Genomic DNA, 13319 nt, shown 5'->3' with positions numbered 1-13319 from the left:
ACAGTGATACACACAGAGGCTGAGGTAAAGGACTCAAGGACTAGAGAACACACAGTGAAAATCAGGGGTACAGCCTAGGATACAAGTCAGAGTACAGGCATCCCGGCCCTCACAGCGCTGCTGCCAACACCGTTTCCCTGAGAGCAGGTGCCAGCAGCAATCCTAATGCAAGACAAGGCCAGAAGTCCTGAGAGGTGCAGGCAGTAGCCCTAAGCTAGGGCCAGGCAGGAAGTGACAGTGGTGGGGCAGAGTCCACAGGGTTGAGGTTCACCGGGGATGTCCACCCTGCGTTCCTGTCCTGCTCTAACCGGGGATGCTCACAGCCCTAATGGAGGCCACGGTGGGTGGGCTCGGTGCCAGTAATGCCTCTAAGGCTTTGGCGCTGCGAGCGTCGGCCTCCGAGCTCAGCTGAAGCACGCACGGGGCCCGAGGACCCGGTGCTGCTTAAGAGACGGTGAGTAGCAGAGCTGCTGGGTTTTGGCTGATGTGCAGCTAAGATTATGCTTTGATATTTGGTTTTCTTTATTGTAGCTGACTAGGAGACAGCAGCCCAGTGACGGGAGGAATTTCTCTGAGGGAGAGGCAGCCTTCTTTGGCACCCGGCGTGGATTCACCTCCCCAGACATTTGAGAGATAAGTGGAGGGCTTGGAGCCACAGAGGGGATGAAAGCGGGGTACCAGGGCAGGGGTCAGCGGGAGGGATTTTTTGAGTCGGGTTTGGAGCTGGGGATGTCCCAGATGTGACCCCTTAGGCTACGTGAAGGAAAAGTCTCATTTTTCATGTCAGTGCTGAGGTGTGCAGGGCAGAGCAGTCCTGGTGTGTGTTGTGTCACTTGTCTGTTGTGCACTCTGTCTGTTTGGTGTCTTGTCTTTTCCTTTAGTCCTTTCAGGGGCCTGTCAAAACCCCTGGCATCAGTCTTAGCATTTCTGATCTCTGTGCTCCTCAGCCAGGTGCCTTTGTCTCAGCTGCTCGGACACTCATCAGAATCCATCTCTCTTCACAAGCATCCAGTCCGATGCCTTTTCAGGTCTTGTTCTGAGCTGTACTGACAGCCGTGCACCGCCCTGATCCATTCCGGCGGGTTAGGTCTTGTGAGAATGCAAAGACAGGTGGAGGATTCTGACCGTAGGATTCTCGGGTATCCATCTCTGCGTCTCTTGGGATAAGTCATCCCGATGGCATCTTGTTCCTGCAGGGTTCTCTGAGCCTGGCCAGCTCACCTTCCGTCTCACCTCGGTCATCTCATTCCGAGTTCTCTGGACCCTCAGGGTCATTCTTCTTGCCCAGCGTTTTCTGTCCCTGTTGCGTCCCCTCGTTTGTCCTGTGCTGTGTCACGGGTGTTGGTGTGTGTTTGGCCCGGAGCTGCTCTGCCTTGCTGCTCAGTCTGGGTGTAGGGGTACGAGGGTAATAGTCCTGGGGGCTTGAAATTTGTGATGTGGGGTGTGGTTAGACTGTAGAGGGTATTCCTAGATTGCCACAAGATGTGTGGAGCTGTCAAGGTATCCTGCAGCACTCTGACTTTTGTCCTGACTCTGTTTCAGATGCAGAGAGATGAAATCTGTGGCAGAGCCCCCCATCTTGGGTGAGGGGCTCCCCTGAGAAGATCGATCGCTATTCAAGGTGAGAGTCACACATTTCACATTTATTGGCACTCCAGTGCAGGCCACCTGCGTTTACAGCTTCAAACAGGTGAGTCCCTTGGTAACCCCTGGGCAGCAGCTGGAGCCTGCTCCGGGCTGGGCTGCGGGAGCAAACACTTGTGGCTGACACAGCTCCACACTGAGGGTGCTTGGGAAAACACCTGCCTTGTCCTGGAATTTTTTTTTTTGAGCTTTTGACAAGGTTTTAATCATCACCTTGGGAAAAATAAATGGTAAGGACTGAAAACATGAGAGACTGGCAGGTTATACGCACGAAAGACAACTTTTTTTTTCTTAAATATTTGTGCAGCCTATATCTTAATTTTGAGACTCTTTTTTGGTCAACTTTATTGTAAAAACCCCTTATTTTCAAGTTAGCTGCTTCAATAATGAATTTGTTTTACAAATAGCCGCTAATGTCCGAAGGTTAAAGCACTAACACCAACATCCCACCTCTTTTATTTTTGCAGCAAAATTTTATCTTTACTAAACTTGAAACTTGATGTTTTTGCAGGTAGTAAGTTAAAGAAGGTGTTTATCTGCCCATCACTGATAGTCAGGGTCATGAAGAAATTGCTCTAGTGTTCTAAAATAAATGCAGATTTTTAGGCCTCTCCCATTCTCTCTGACTAGCAACATGTGAATTGATTTTTGATCTCCTTTCTGTTGGTGTCTGTGGGTTTTAAGCGGCATGGAGAAGGTGTCTGTGGACATGGCACCCAGGGAATGGTGCTGGGAAGGGCAGGATGGAAAGGAGCTGCTCAGGAACCCAGAGCAGCAGTGGAGTGGGAGCTGGTGCTGCTGCCTCAGTCACACCCTCCTGGACAGTCTGTGCAGTGATAATATTCCTACTTTCCTTCCTGAACCTGGGGTTGGAGGAGAACACGAGTCTTGGCATTGATGGAAAGGGGAACTCGAGGGAAAAACTGCTGTTTGTGTCCTTAGAGAGCAGTGGGAAGAGCCTGGGAGAAATCCTGGCTGGCTGAGGGATCCTTGTGTCCCCTCGGGAATAAATCCCTGCGTCTCCTCAGCCCTGCTGGTTTGCAGTAGCGTTTGTACACCTTTCGCTGCAGCTGTGGTTCTTAATAACTGGAAGTCCAGGGATTCTGGGTGATTTCCATAAGTTCTCCTGTTTTGTAGGAGCTGCACGGTGAGGTCAGCATTCTGAGGGAGGCCCTGGCACAGCTGCCAAGGGCAAGGAACGTGGAGCATCCCGGGGCTTCTCCCGCCCGAGTTTCTCCCGGAGCGTGCTGCGTGTCGTGCCGGATGTTTAACCCGGGTTTGGGGTGTTCTCCTGCAGTCCCAGCTCTGACTGCTGCCCCCGAGCCCCGGCCTTGCTCTGTCCCAGCACTGAACCTGGCAGGTGGGTGTGCTTTTCCAGCCCTTGAATCCCACGGGCAATCCCAGATTCCCAGAGCTCCCCGAGGCACAGCCTGGCCTCCCTCGCTGGGAGCTGCATTTCAGTCTGCCTGGACCAAGGCCATCCTGTTTGAGACTTTATTCCTGTTGCTTTTCCTCTTCCAGGTAGCTGGCAAAAAAAGGAGAGAGCCAGTAGGAAGTGAAGCCACTGGAAGGCCTTATCCCAGTCCAAGGTTGGATGGGAGTAACTGGACCTGTTGAATTCCCACTTCCCTTTAAAATTAGAGCAGAGGAAGCAGATTTTTAATCATCATTCCATGAACTTTCACCAACTTCATGACTCTTGCAAAAGTTTTCAATGTTAGAAATTCCTGAGCTTGTTTTCCAGGCAGGCTTGGATTTAGATGTTATTCCTTCCTTTTAATTGAAGGAATAACTCTGATTTTCTCTCTGATTTTAGTAAGGGAATATTTATTTATTCCAATTTTCCATCCTAATTGGAATTTTTGTACCTTGTAGAGCACATTTCCAAGGAAATTTACCCAATTACTGTTGGTAAATCAGCAATTGTCCAGCACCATCTCCACAAAATTCTGTGAATTCCCAAGAAAACTTTGAAGTATTTATTTGCCATGATTCGTCTCTTTGTAAAGTTCAATTTACTGCATTTTTAATTACATAAATGCCATTAAAACCTGAATCCAGGCCTAGCTGCTGTTCCTTGGACACAAGGGGCTGGTTCTTTCCTACCTTGGCACATTTGGATGTTTGTCCAAAATGAGCTTCCCACTAAAATAGAATTTGTTTCCAAGCAGAAGTGGGAATTGTCTAGAAAACCTTCTGTTCTGGGGGGCACTGGGTTTGTTTCCCTTATTGCTGCATAATTGAGGAAAGCCATGGCGCTTTTTTAGGCAGTGGCAGGAGGTGAGAGCTGCGTTTATTTAATTTTGTATTTTATTTTTTGTTATTTTTGTGCTCTTTTGTTGTGGTTTTTCATGTTGCGTTTTGTGGTTTTTCAAAGACTTTTTCTTCAGTTTTTTAATTTTTATTTTTTTTCTTTAGCTATTTATTTACTTGTTAAAACTACTTTTCGTTTTTTATTTTAATTTTTTGTTTAAATTTTTTTCCCACTTTTTTGTTACTTTGAAATTTTTTTCTTTTGGTATTTTAATTTTATTTATTATTTTCTATAGTTTTGGTTTATTTTTTCATGTTTTCTTTGTTCCTTTTTTTTTTTCCCCATACTCTTTCTTCCCCCGGGCGCCTGGGGGTTTGGCTGTTGGCAAGAAAGATGAGAAATGACCTCGGTGCCCGCTGGACGTCCGGATGTCATAGAGAGCGCAGTTGGCAAAAGCTCTGTATTTTCTGCTCCATAAAACTCCTGAAGGGAGAAAGCTGTGACCACCGTGGTGCCGTTTTTTCCTTCCCAGCCCCGACCAGGTCTCCTCCTACCCGTGCACAGTGTTACCAGCAGCAGCCTGCTGTCCAGGCTGTCGAGGCGTATTTCAGAGGGAGCAATAAAAACAAAGTAGACGTTTTATTTTGTAACTCTCCGACCCTGCTTGTTTATTAGCAAAGAAATCCAAAACAAAGCGAACAAAAAAAGAAAACCCCCAAAATAAACTCCCCCGCAACCCACCAAAAAAACCCCATACAGATAGAGAAAATATGCCCATATTATCTAAATAAAGATTAAAACTTTACCCCTTAGAAAACCAGGCTCATTTAATTCAAATTAATTGTGTTTCTGATGTATTAGGTTCATGAATTCATCTAGTGTAAAATATCGTTTAAAATATAAACAAACGAATTTAAAAAAAAATGAAAAAGAAAAATAACAAAAAGTATAGGATATGAAAAATAATATCAATAATAAATACACAATATACTATTACATACTACACGTTTTATAAATATATGTAATATACATAATATAAACATCTATAATGTACATAATCATATTTAAATGAAATGTATTATTTATAACATTACATAATAAATAATAAATTATTTTTATATAACTTTCTATATTTAATATCTATAATAAATATAATAGTATAATAAACATAATACATGATGTATAATGTACATAATATAAAAGATGAATTGTAATGATGAATGTAAATATCAGAATCACAAAGATAAAAAATATTGAAATAGAGCCTGAACGAAAGGCTTTTTTGTTTCGGTCTGGTTGCTGGCAGGGCTCTCGCAGGTGTGCTCGGGGGTCTTTTGGGCCATTTATTCCGGAGGCTGTTCGCCAGGGCATTCCTGGGCACGTTCGTTTATGGCTCCGCTCCGCGCCGCCGCGCGGCAGTGCTGCCACCCTGTGGGCAAAGAGCGGTAGTGCAGCTGTCCCCCCCGCCCGTCCCGCCTGATCTGTGCGGCAATGCTGCCACCCTGTGGGCAAAGAGCGGTAGTGCAGCTGTCCCCCCCGCCCGTCCCGCCTGATCTGTGCGGCAATGCTGCCACCCTGTGGGCAAAGAGCGGTAGTGCAGCTGTCCCTCCCGCCCGTCCCGCCGGAGCCGTGCGGCAATGCTGCCACCCTGTGGGCAAAGAGCGGCAGTGCAGCTGTCCCCCGTGCCCGTCCCGCCGGAGCCGTGCGGCAATGCTGCCACCCTGTGGCCAAAGAGCGGTAGTGCAGCTGTCCCCCCCGCCCGTCCCCGACGCGCGTGGCAGCCCCGCACTGTGAGCTCGGGGGCGGCGCTGCCGCCCGCCCGCCCGCAGCTCGGGGCCGAAAGGGAGGGAAAAAGGCAAGGAGCCCGGGCGCGTGGCAGCCGGCTGCCTGCGCGCGCGACCCGGACCCCGGAGCCGTCCGGGCGCGATTTTCCGCGGCGTTTGCGGGTGTGCGGACACGGGATGGGGGCTCAACCGCGCCGCTGCCGGCGGTCCATTGAGCCAGGCGCCTGTGCCAGCAGCGGGGGGGCACCCCAGCGAGTGCCCGCACTGAAGATGACGGTTCGACCGGAAGTGGCTTCAGCCTCAACCAGTATGGCGGCGAGGAAGGGCGGAAGTCCTGGCACGCTGCTCGCAACCTATTGTAACCGAGTGCAGCCGAAAGTAGCCGAGGCTTGACGAAAATCGCCGACTTTCGGCCAGCAGCCGGACTCAGCCGAGGGCAGTTCGGGGTGATCCCGGACCGGTGCCCGCCCTCCCTGTCGCTTCCTCGGCCGGCGGTTCGAAGGCGATGTCGGGGGCCGCTGTGCCCGGAGCGGGAGCACTCGCTGTCGCTGCTGGAGCCGGGCGGCGGCCGGCCCGACCAGCAGCAGCGGCTGCTTTCTGTTCACACCCAGAAAGTCATTCCTCACCCCAGTTATGCTATCACAATTACTTCATTTTTGATCTGCAGTTACAGCCACATTTCTTGAAAGCTGCCCGGAAAACCTGGCTGGGACTCAGGTAAAGAAAGGGAGACTGACCGGTAACACCCCGCGGGGCCGCCGGCAGCGGCTCGGGAGCGCCGGGCGCGGGCCCCGGCTGCGGCAGTGGCGGCCGTGAGGGCTGTGCTGACAATGGAGGAGGGCGGGAGCTGCCGCAGCGCGGTTGAAGCGGAGCGGAGAACGGCCGGTCCCGGGAGAAGCCCCGAGGACGGCGGTGGCAGCCGCGGGGGGCGGCCCCGAGCGGAGCCGGGCCGGCAGCGGGCGGCCGGGGCTGCGTGGGGCGAAGGCGGTCCCGACGCGGGCACGGAGCCGGGGAGGAGCAGCGGGGCCGGCTGGGGCCGCCCGGCGGAGGCTTTCCTGGGAAGCAAAACCTGCGGTTTCTCCCACCTCGGCCCCGTGGCGAGGGGCAGCGCAGCAGAAGGGAGCAGCACCTGAGCGGGTGGGGCAGTGCTGGGGCGCAGGGAAGATGCGGCTGGGGCAGAGCTTGCAGGCTTCTTACATTTAAATGAACGTGGAAAGCTGAGAGAGAGGTAGTATAAAAGCTCTGTGGGTGCTCGGACAGGTGAGACGTGACTCAGGGGAGGGAGTCGCTTTCCTGAGCTCCTGAAGTTCCATTTGTCTCTCTCAGGAGCAGATGTGAGAAGTTTCCTGTTTGGAATTGGGCTCCAAAAGGAAGGAACCTGAAGCTGCTTCTTTTGATAAATCCATAAGCATGGGAGGCTGTATGAAGCACACTGTTTTAAGTAGTCAGTAACTTCCATGGATATTTTAACTATTAAAAATGGTGACTTTTAATTCCTCTGCACACTGATGTCCCACACAGGTTTCACTGAGGCTGTGAATTGCAATCCCGACCATCTTCCGGTTTCTGGTGCTTAGGGCTGTGGCATTTGGTGTGCAGAAAACATCCCAGGCTGTCCACCTAGGAACTGTATGGGCATTTCCACAGGTCCTCAGAGTGGGAAAAGGCCAAGAGGGTCGTAGTGGGACCTCTCTTTCTCCCAGGCCTGGGCATCCTCAAGACACCTCTAGATTGGTTTTTAAGTGTTTGTTGTTTTTTGTTTTCCAGCCCAGGACTAAGCTGGAGAAGAGGTGGAGAGTAGCAAGTGGGACTGCCATGTTAAGATCCATCCTTGGATTCCAGGTTCTCCCAATGGGTTTGTCCAAAGAAAGGAGGTGTTTGCGGTACCTGTTTGTTCACCTGTTGAGCTTGGAAGAGATGCTGAGCATGAAATTCCAGGGAAGCTGCACTTGTGTAGTGGCTGGAGTGAGAAGCATCTTGCCTGTCTTTCCCCACTGGTGTGCTGTGGTCATTTCCTCTCTGGGTCCTTGTTTCCCTCTTTGTCTCTGTATCCCTCTGTCCTTGCCATGTGTTTGGCACTCTCTCTTTTTCTCCATCTTTCTCCACGCCTCGTGTTCATGCTTATTCTCTGTGGCTTTGTGGTGCTCCCCGTGCCACTGTTTCCCATGGGATCCTTGTGTCCTGTTTGCTGTCCCTGTTCTTTTTTAATCCCTCTCCGTCGTGCTGCCCATCAGTGTACAGAGGCTGACTGGAGGGAGGTTCTTGTGCTGCAGGTTCCGTTCAGGAGGCTGGTGTGATTCAGCAAGCCCACAGTTTGAATTGCCCCCTCCATGTGGTCCAGCCAGCTGTGCCCAGTGCCCATCCTGGAGTGCCTTTTCTGTCAGCTCACGCGCCATCGTGCTGGAGACTGTCAGGCAGGTGCTGGGGTGGACGAGGGGAGGGCAGGGGGCTGAGGTGCTGTTGTTGGGCAGGGCTTGCTCTTTCACCCACACCGAGTGGTGGCCAGGCTCAGCTGAGCACAGCAACTGGTGTTGGAGAGATGATGCCTGTCTCGTCTGTCTGAGCTGCCCCAAAGGCCGAGGAAAGGGCTGAGGCTCTGGTGGTTTGGCTGTACGAGGCCCATGGCAGCACAGTCACCGCCCGGCTCCAGGCCTCCCTCCCCGTTATGGAGGCGATGCTGTGAGTCCCTGCAGAAGGGCTGGGGCATGTGGCGATGGAGATCAGTCCCTTCAGCCCTGTGCTTTGTCCCCCAGCTGTGACCTCCTGGAGCATCTGGCTGTGTGGGGCCACCTGCTGCTGGAGCCACAGGGCCTGAGGCTTTCCTTTGCAGCCTTCGTGTGCTCTCTGACCTCCTGGTCCTCCTGCAGCCACCCAGGCCAACACTGTGAGCTCAAATCACAGACTGAGCTGTTCCCCATCCCGAGCGTTGTGCAAGGCAGCAGTTCCAGGGAACAGCAGTGTCCCCATGTCCTGCACCCAAGTGTTGCAGAGACGCGCTTGAACAACCCTGCTCCTCAGGGAAGGAGGACAGCTGCCCACTGCCCAGCCAGGGTAGGTGGTCTTGAGCGAGTTCTGAGTTCTTTAAGTGTGGACAAAGGTGCAGAAAGGCTGGTGTGCACAAGTTCTGCTCCAGCCATAGAGGTGTGGGGAGCAGCAGCTTCCACAGTGACTCCTGTGTTGCAGCCTTCATCTTGCCTAGCAGTGAGTGTAGAAACACACTCTACTCCCTTCCTTCTCCCTCTGCCTGTCCCTTGCACCACCCTTGCAGAAGAGGAAACACAAAAAAATCAAGAGGATTATGTAAAAACAAGCTGGAGCCTGTTTTTTTAACTTGTTTCCAGGTAACTGCACTGACCTTCCTCCTCCCAGGGGCTTTGTTGTAGTTGCTCTTTTAGTGTCTGCCTCTGAGCAGTATCTCACTCCTGGGACTGGGGAGGCTGAGCTTACCTTTATTTTTTGGGGATGAGGTGGAGGGGAAGTCTGCTTCAGCCCCTGTGGGGAAGAGACTGGGCACAGGGATTTATCCTTCCCATGAAAAGGCACGCACGGTGATTTCTACACAAAATACTTTATTAGTCAACTAAAAGCAGTGGATCCGCAGCCGGAAAGGGAAGAGGGAGAGGAAAGAGTCAGAGTCCAGCACAGCATGTGGTTTTCACCCTTTTCCCCTGAAATGCCTGTGGCCGGCCATAAAAAGCCCCACCACCAGGCTCAGCTTCTCCCTCCCACACTGGCAGGGTGCAACAGTAGCAAAGAAGCGTGAGGACAGGTACAGGGCAGCTCCGTCTGTGGCCAGGCCCTGCCTGAGCTCCTCTTGGCCCCTTAAATGTCCCTCAGGAGGTGGCAGCAGGTGACACTCACATGGCAGGGGCTGCACCTGGAGAAGGAAGAGGGAAATGAGGAGTCAGAGGGCATATCTGGCTCTGCCCCATGGGCTGTGGGAGAGCTCCCCACAGCCCCCACAGGGACTGCCAGTCTCACCTTTGGCCCTGCGAGCAGATGTCCAGCAGCTTCTTCTGACACTTGGAGGCACCTCAGGCAAGGCTGGAGCAGCAGTCACTTTCCTCCTCCCACGAGCACGTCCCTTCCTTGGCCCTTCAGCTACTGGCGATTGAAGGAGACACAGGAAGACTGATTCAGTGATCAGAATTTGATTTCACTGAGGTTTTCCAAAAGCTTGTATACCATTTCAGGAAGGTTAATAGTTTCTACTACAATAATTAGGTTAAAAGATCATACAAACAGCTCATGCATTTTACAGCATCTTTTTCGTAGGGGGTTGATTGAATCTCTCCTCTTCCCATAAACAGGTTTAATCCCATCTTCTGTAATCTCAAAGTTCTGTTTGTTCCTGCCATGGCATCCTGGTTATCAAACCAAGCCTGCAAATGAATGGTGAGCGGTCTGGGGCAGATGGAGGGAATGGCAGGGCTGTTTCAGAACTGCAGAGAGAGGACGGAGATGTGGGGGAGCTGCTGGTATTGCAGCATCCCTTCCAGCATCCCCCTTCCCAGCGTGCCTCCCACAGCACCTTCCCCTGCAGAATCCTCCCTGCTGCCACCCCTCCGGGCGCCTCACCTGCCAGCAGCACCTGGAACTTGTTGGCCGAGAGCATTGCAGGGACAGCTGTCATTTTCTCACACTCTGTCCCGCACACTGAAGGTCAGGTGCACCACGGGCTCATTGACCTCCTGCAAGTCGCTGGAGCTGAGGGTGTAATCCACGTGCCAGCACACTGAGCCCAGCTGGGTCAGTACGGTGGGGAGTGGGATGGTGTCAGCACCCCGGTTCACTCCAGCATGGTGATTTACACTGACCCCCACACTCCTGTTAAGACCCAACACCCCGCTCACACCTCAGGCTGCAGGCACTGAGCCAGTCCTGGAAGGGGCTCTGCTTCTCCTCAAAGGAATGGCACAAGGCGCTGGCATGCTCTGCTCTTGAGGGGAGACAAGAGAAGAACCCCTCTGCTCACACCAGACCTGAAGCTGCCAAACTCCACCAAAGCACCTGGGGAGGCCCCAGGGACTGATGGACAGAAGGGAGGTGACAGAGGACAGCACAGCAGCCAGCCTGCCCTCCATCTGGATGTGAAGGCAAGGCTGGGAACTGTCAGCAACATCCCAGCACGCCTGAGGAACCTTTGGGCAGCCCCAGCTGCTGCAGGTCACCTGACAGAGACTCACCATCTACCCAGTGCTTGGCCGCGCTGGAGAGGATGAAGCCGAGGACAGCAATGGTCGCCTTCAAATCCCCCGACTCTGCAGACGGGAGGGGGGGTGAGCTCTGTCACCTTGGAAAGGCATCCCCAGACACACTGCTGCCCATGCCTGGAGCATGGCTCCATCAGGGGATCGTGGTAAGGACAGCAGTGCTCACCTAACTTTGCATCTAAGGGCAGCTTCGGGATCTTGTCATACTGTGGGAGAGCAGAGCACCACGGTAAACACCAGCTAACACACTCACTATCAGTGTTAACACTAACAATTCTTACCTAAATATTAATACTAATAACATATGCATAATATACGCATATTATTACTACTAGAAGAGGCCGGTAGTGTTCTTAACGCTGAGGCTTGCATGAAGAACACGAGATTAAATAATGTTGCTGATTATGCCATTGTAGTGTTGAAGCGCTTGACCCCCCCTGCGGTGAGCAGCGGGCCCGCAGCAGGCGGGGGGCGGGCACTTGAGTATCTTGGCCAGGGTGCTGATCCTCCCAGCGCTGATCTCGGCCAGCACCCAGTCGGGGCGGCCCACGTCCCCGCAGAAGCGGAACCGCTGCGGGGAAAGAGGCGCCCACAGCCGGCAGCGGGCTCTGCACGCGCCCCCGCTTCCCGCCGCCGACCCCCCTCCCCCCCACGTCGCCGCCGCTCCCTGGCCCGCGCTGCTACCGCAGAGTCCGCCTTGGCGACTCGGAACCGCTCCCGGCCGGGCTGCCGGCTACGCCCCTCCCTGCCCCGAGTGCCGACGGGCGCTCCGGTGGGGGCTCTGCAGGGGCCTTTCAGCCGGGACCGGGGCACAGGGAGGGTCGGAGAAGGGGACGGGGGTCTCGGGAGCGGGACCCCGGGCGACCGCGGACCCCCGAGCGCCCCTGGCTCCGCCCGCCTGAGCGCTCGCGCTCCCATTGGCTGCAGCCTCAGCTGCCAAGCCCCGCCAATCCCGGCCCGCCTTTCTCCGCCCCGTCCAATCACAGCCGCCCTTTCAATCCGGGCGCGGTCCCGCCCAGATCAGCCCGCTCAGTCGCGGCCCGGCCCCTCAGCCCGGTCCCGGTCCTCCGTTCGCCTGAGGCGTCCCTCCCGCCGCCCCGGCTTTGGGAACGAGCGGAGCCGTGCCTCCGCTGCCGCAGCCTCGGCAGGTGCTGCCGGGACCCGGGAAGGGCGGCGGGAGCTCCCCGTTGAGGTCCCGGCCGGGAGTTCTCCCAGGGAAACGGGGAGACGGCGGGGAGCGGGCGGAATGGCGGGAGCGGGGCGTGAGGGGACAGCGGGGGGTCGCGGAGCCGAGGGGGGCGGGAACGGGCGGGCCGGGATTGGCGGGCCGACACTGCGCTGTGATAGGTTGGGCTGGCCCGGCCGCCGCTGCCTCAGGTTGTGATTGGCTGGGGTGGCCCGGCCCTGGGGGATAAATAGCGTGCCCTGAGGGGTCTCGGCGCTAGTTCGGCGGCGGCGCGGAGAGCGACGGGTGGGACTGGGCGGTCGGAGGAGCGCCGCCGGAGGAGCGCGGCTGCGCCAGGACGGGATGTTTGCGGCTTCCGGTCAGGGGAGCGCCGGTGAGCCCGCACGCGACTCCCGCGTCTGTCTGTGCTAGCGTGTGGGGACTGGCGGTGTCCTGGGGCAGCGCTGCCGGCCGTGCCCGGTTCTTTCCGCCGCGCCCTGCGTGACTCGGACGGCCGGAGGCTGGTGCGGGGCTTGGTGCGGCGCGGGGAGACCGGCTGGGGCTACCAGGGGAGAAGTGCTTCCGTGGTTTCTGGATACAAAGTAACGCTTAAGATATCAAAAATAAAGCTGCATTTTTTTCAGTTTTAATGTTTTATTTTGTTTTATTCGAAATAATTATGATTTTTTTCTTTATTACTCCGTTTCATTAATTTCGTCGCTTTATTACATTATTTTGGTTTATTTTTGTTTTCTTTTGCTAGATAGTTGTTGTTACTTCAGTAAAGGTTGTAGGGCTAGGGCTGAAACACCGGTTGCGAGGCCAGTGGAGGCATAAAGCCCCAGGGTGTGGAATAAGGATCTTGGCACTGGAGGCCGGCCCAAAACAATGAGGAGCAATGGGAATGCTGGGGCTGGAGTGGATAAATGCCACGGGAGAAGGGGATGGAGCTGCAGCTCAGGGCCTGCAGGAGATGCCTGGGGGGTTGCCAGCCCTTGCCCTGTGGTACCAAGCAGAGGCTGAGGGTGTGGGGGTTCGGAGGGCACCAGGGCCCGAGAACCAACACAAGGGCACTTTTTGGGATGGGGGAGCAGGGGCCCAGTGGCTCTTCCCAGCCCCCGGTGCTGCCTGGGGGAGGTGAGGGGGGCCTTGGGGCAAGTGCTGGGCTGAGACCCAGCGAGAGGGGGAAGACAGATGTTGGGCTTCAGGTGCCAAGTGTTCCCAGGGCTGGGAACCCAGGAGGATGGGTGGTAGAGCTC

General features: G+C 54.5%; 2 long non-coding RNA genes across 4 annotated transcripts; one reads left to right on the top strand and one right to left on the bottom strand.

Moving 5' to 3' along the window:
- The first annotated feature begins 6010 nt into the window (after positions 1–6010).
- LOC136303225 (uncharacterized) lies at positions 6011–10079 on the top strand. Its single transcript, XR_010724184.1, has 3 exons — positions 6011–6399; positions 7450–8096; positions 9993–10079. It is a non-coding gene; the product is annotated as an uncharacterized lncRNA (long non-coding RNA).
- Positions 9237–10333, bottom strand: LOC136303213 (uncharacterized). 3 transcript variants are annotated; one of them, XR_010724179.1, is made up of 4 exons: positions 10261–10333; positions 9926–10064; positions 9664–9786; positions 9237–9559 (listed from the first exon to the last, which is right to left on the bottom strand). It is a non-coding gene; the product is annotated as an uncharacterized lncRNA (long non-coding RNA). The 3 variants fall into 3 exon arrangements; XR_010724178.1 differs by having other exon boundaries at positions 9926–10124; positions 10261–10332; XR_010724176.1 differs by lacking the exon at positions 10261–10333 and having other exon boundaries at positions 9922–10008.
- Between the last annotated feature and the right edge of the window lie 2986 nt (positions 10334–13319).

The sequence above is a fragment of the Chamaea fasciata genome, unplaced genomic scaffold (assembly GCF_029207755.1).
Source record: "Chamaea fasciata isolate MVZ Bird 193981 ecotype frontalis unplaced genomic scaffold, bChaFas1.0.hap1 SCAF_2, whole genome shotgun sequence".
Lineage (NCBI taxonomy): Eukaryota > Metazoa > Chordata > Aves > Passeriformes > Sylviidae > Chamaea > Chamaea fasciata.
This window is presented reverse-complemented; position numbering and strand designations above follow the sequence as displayed.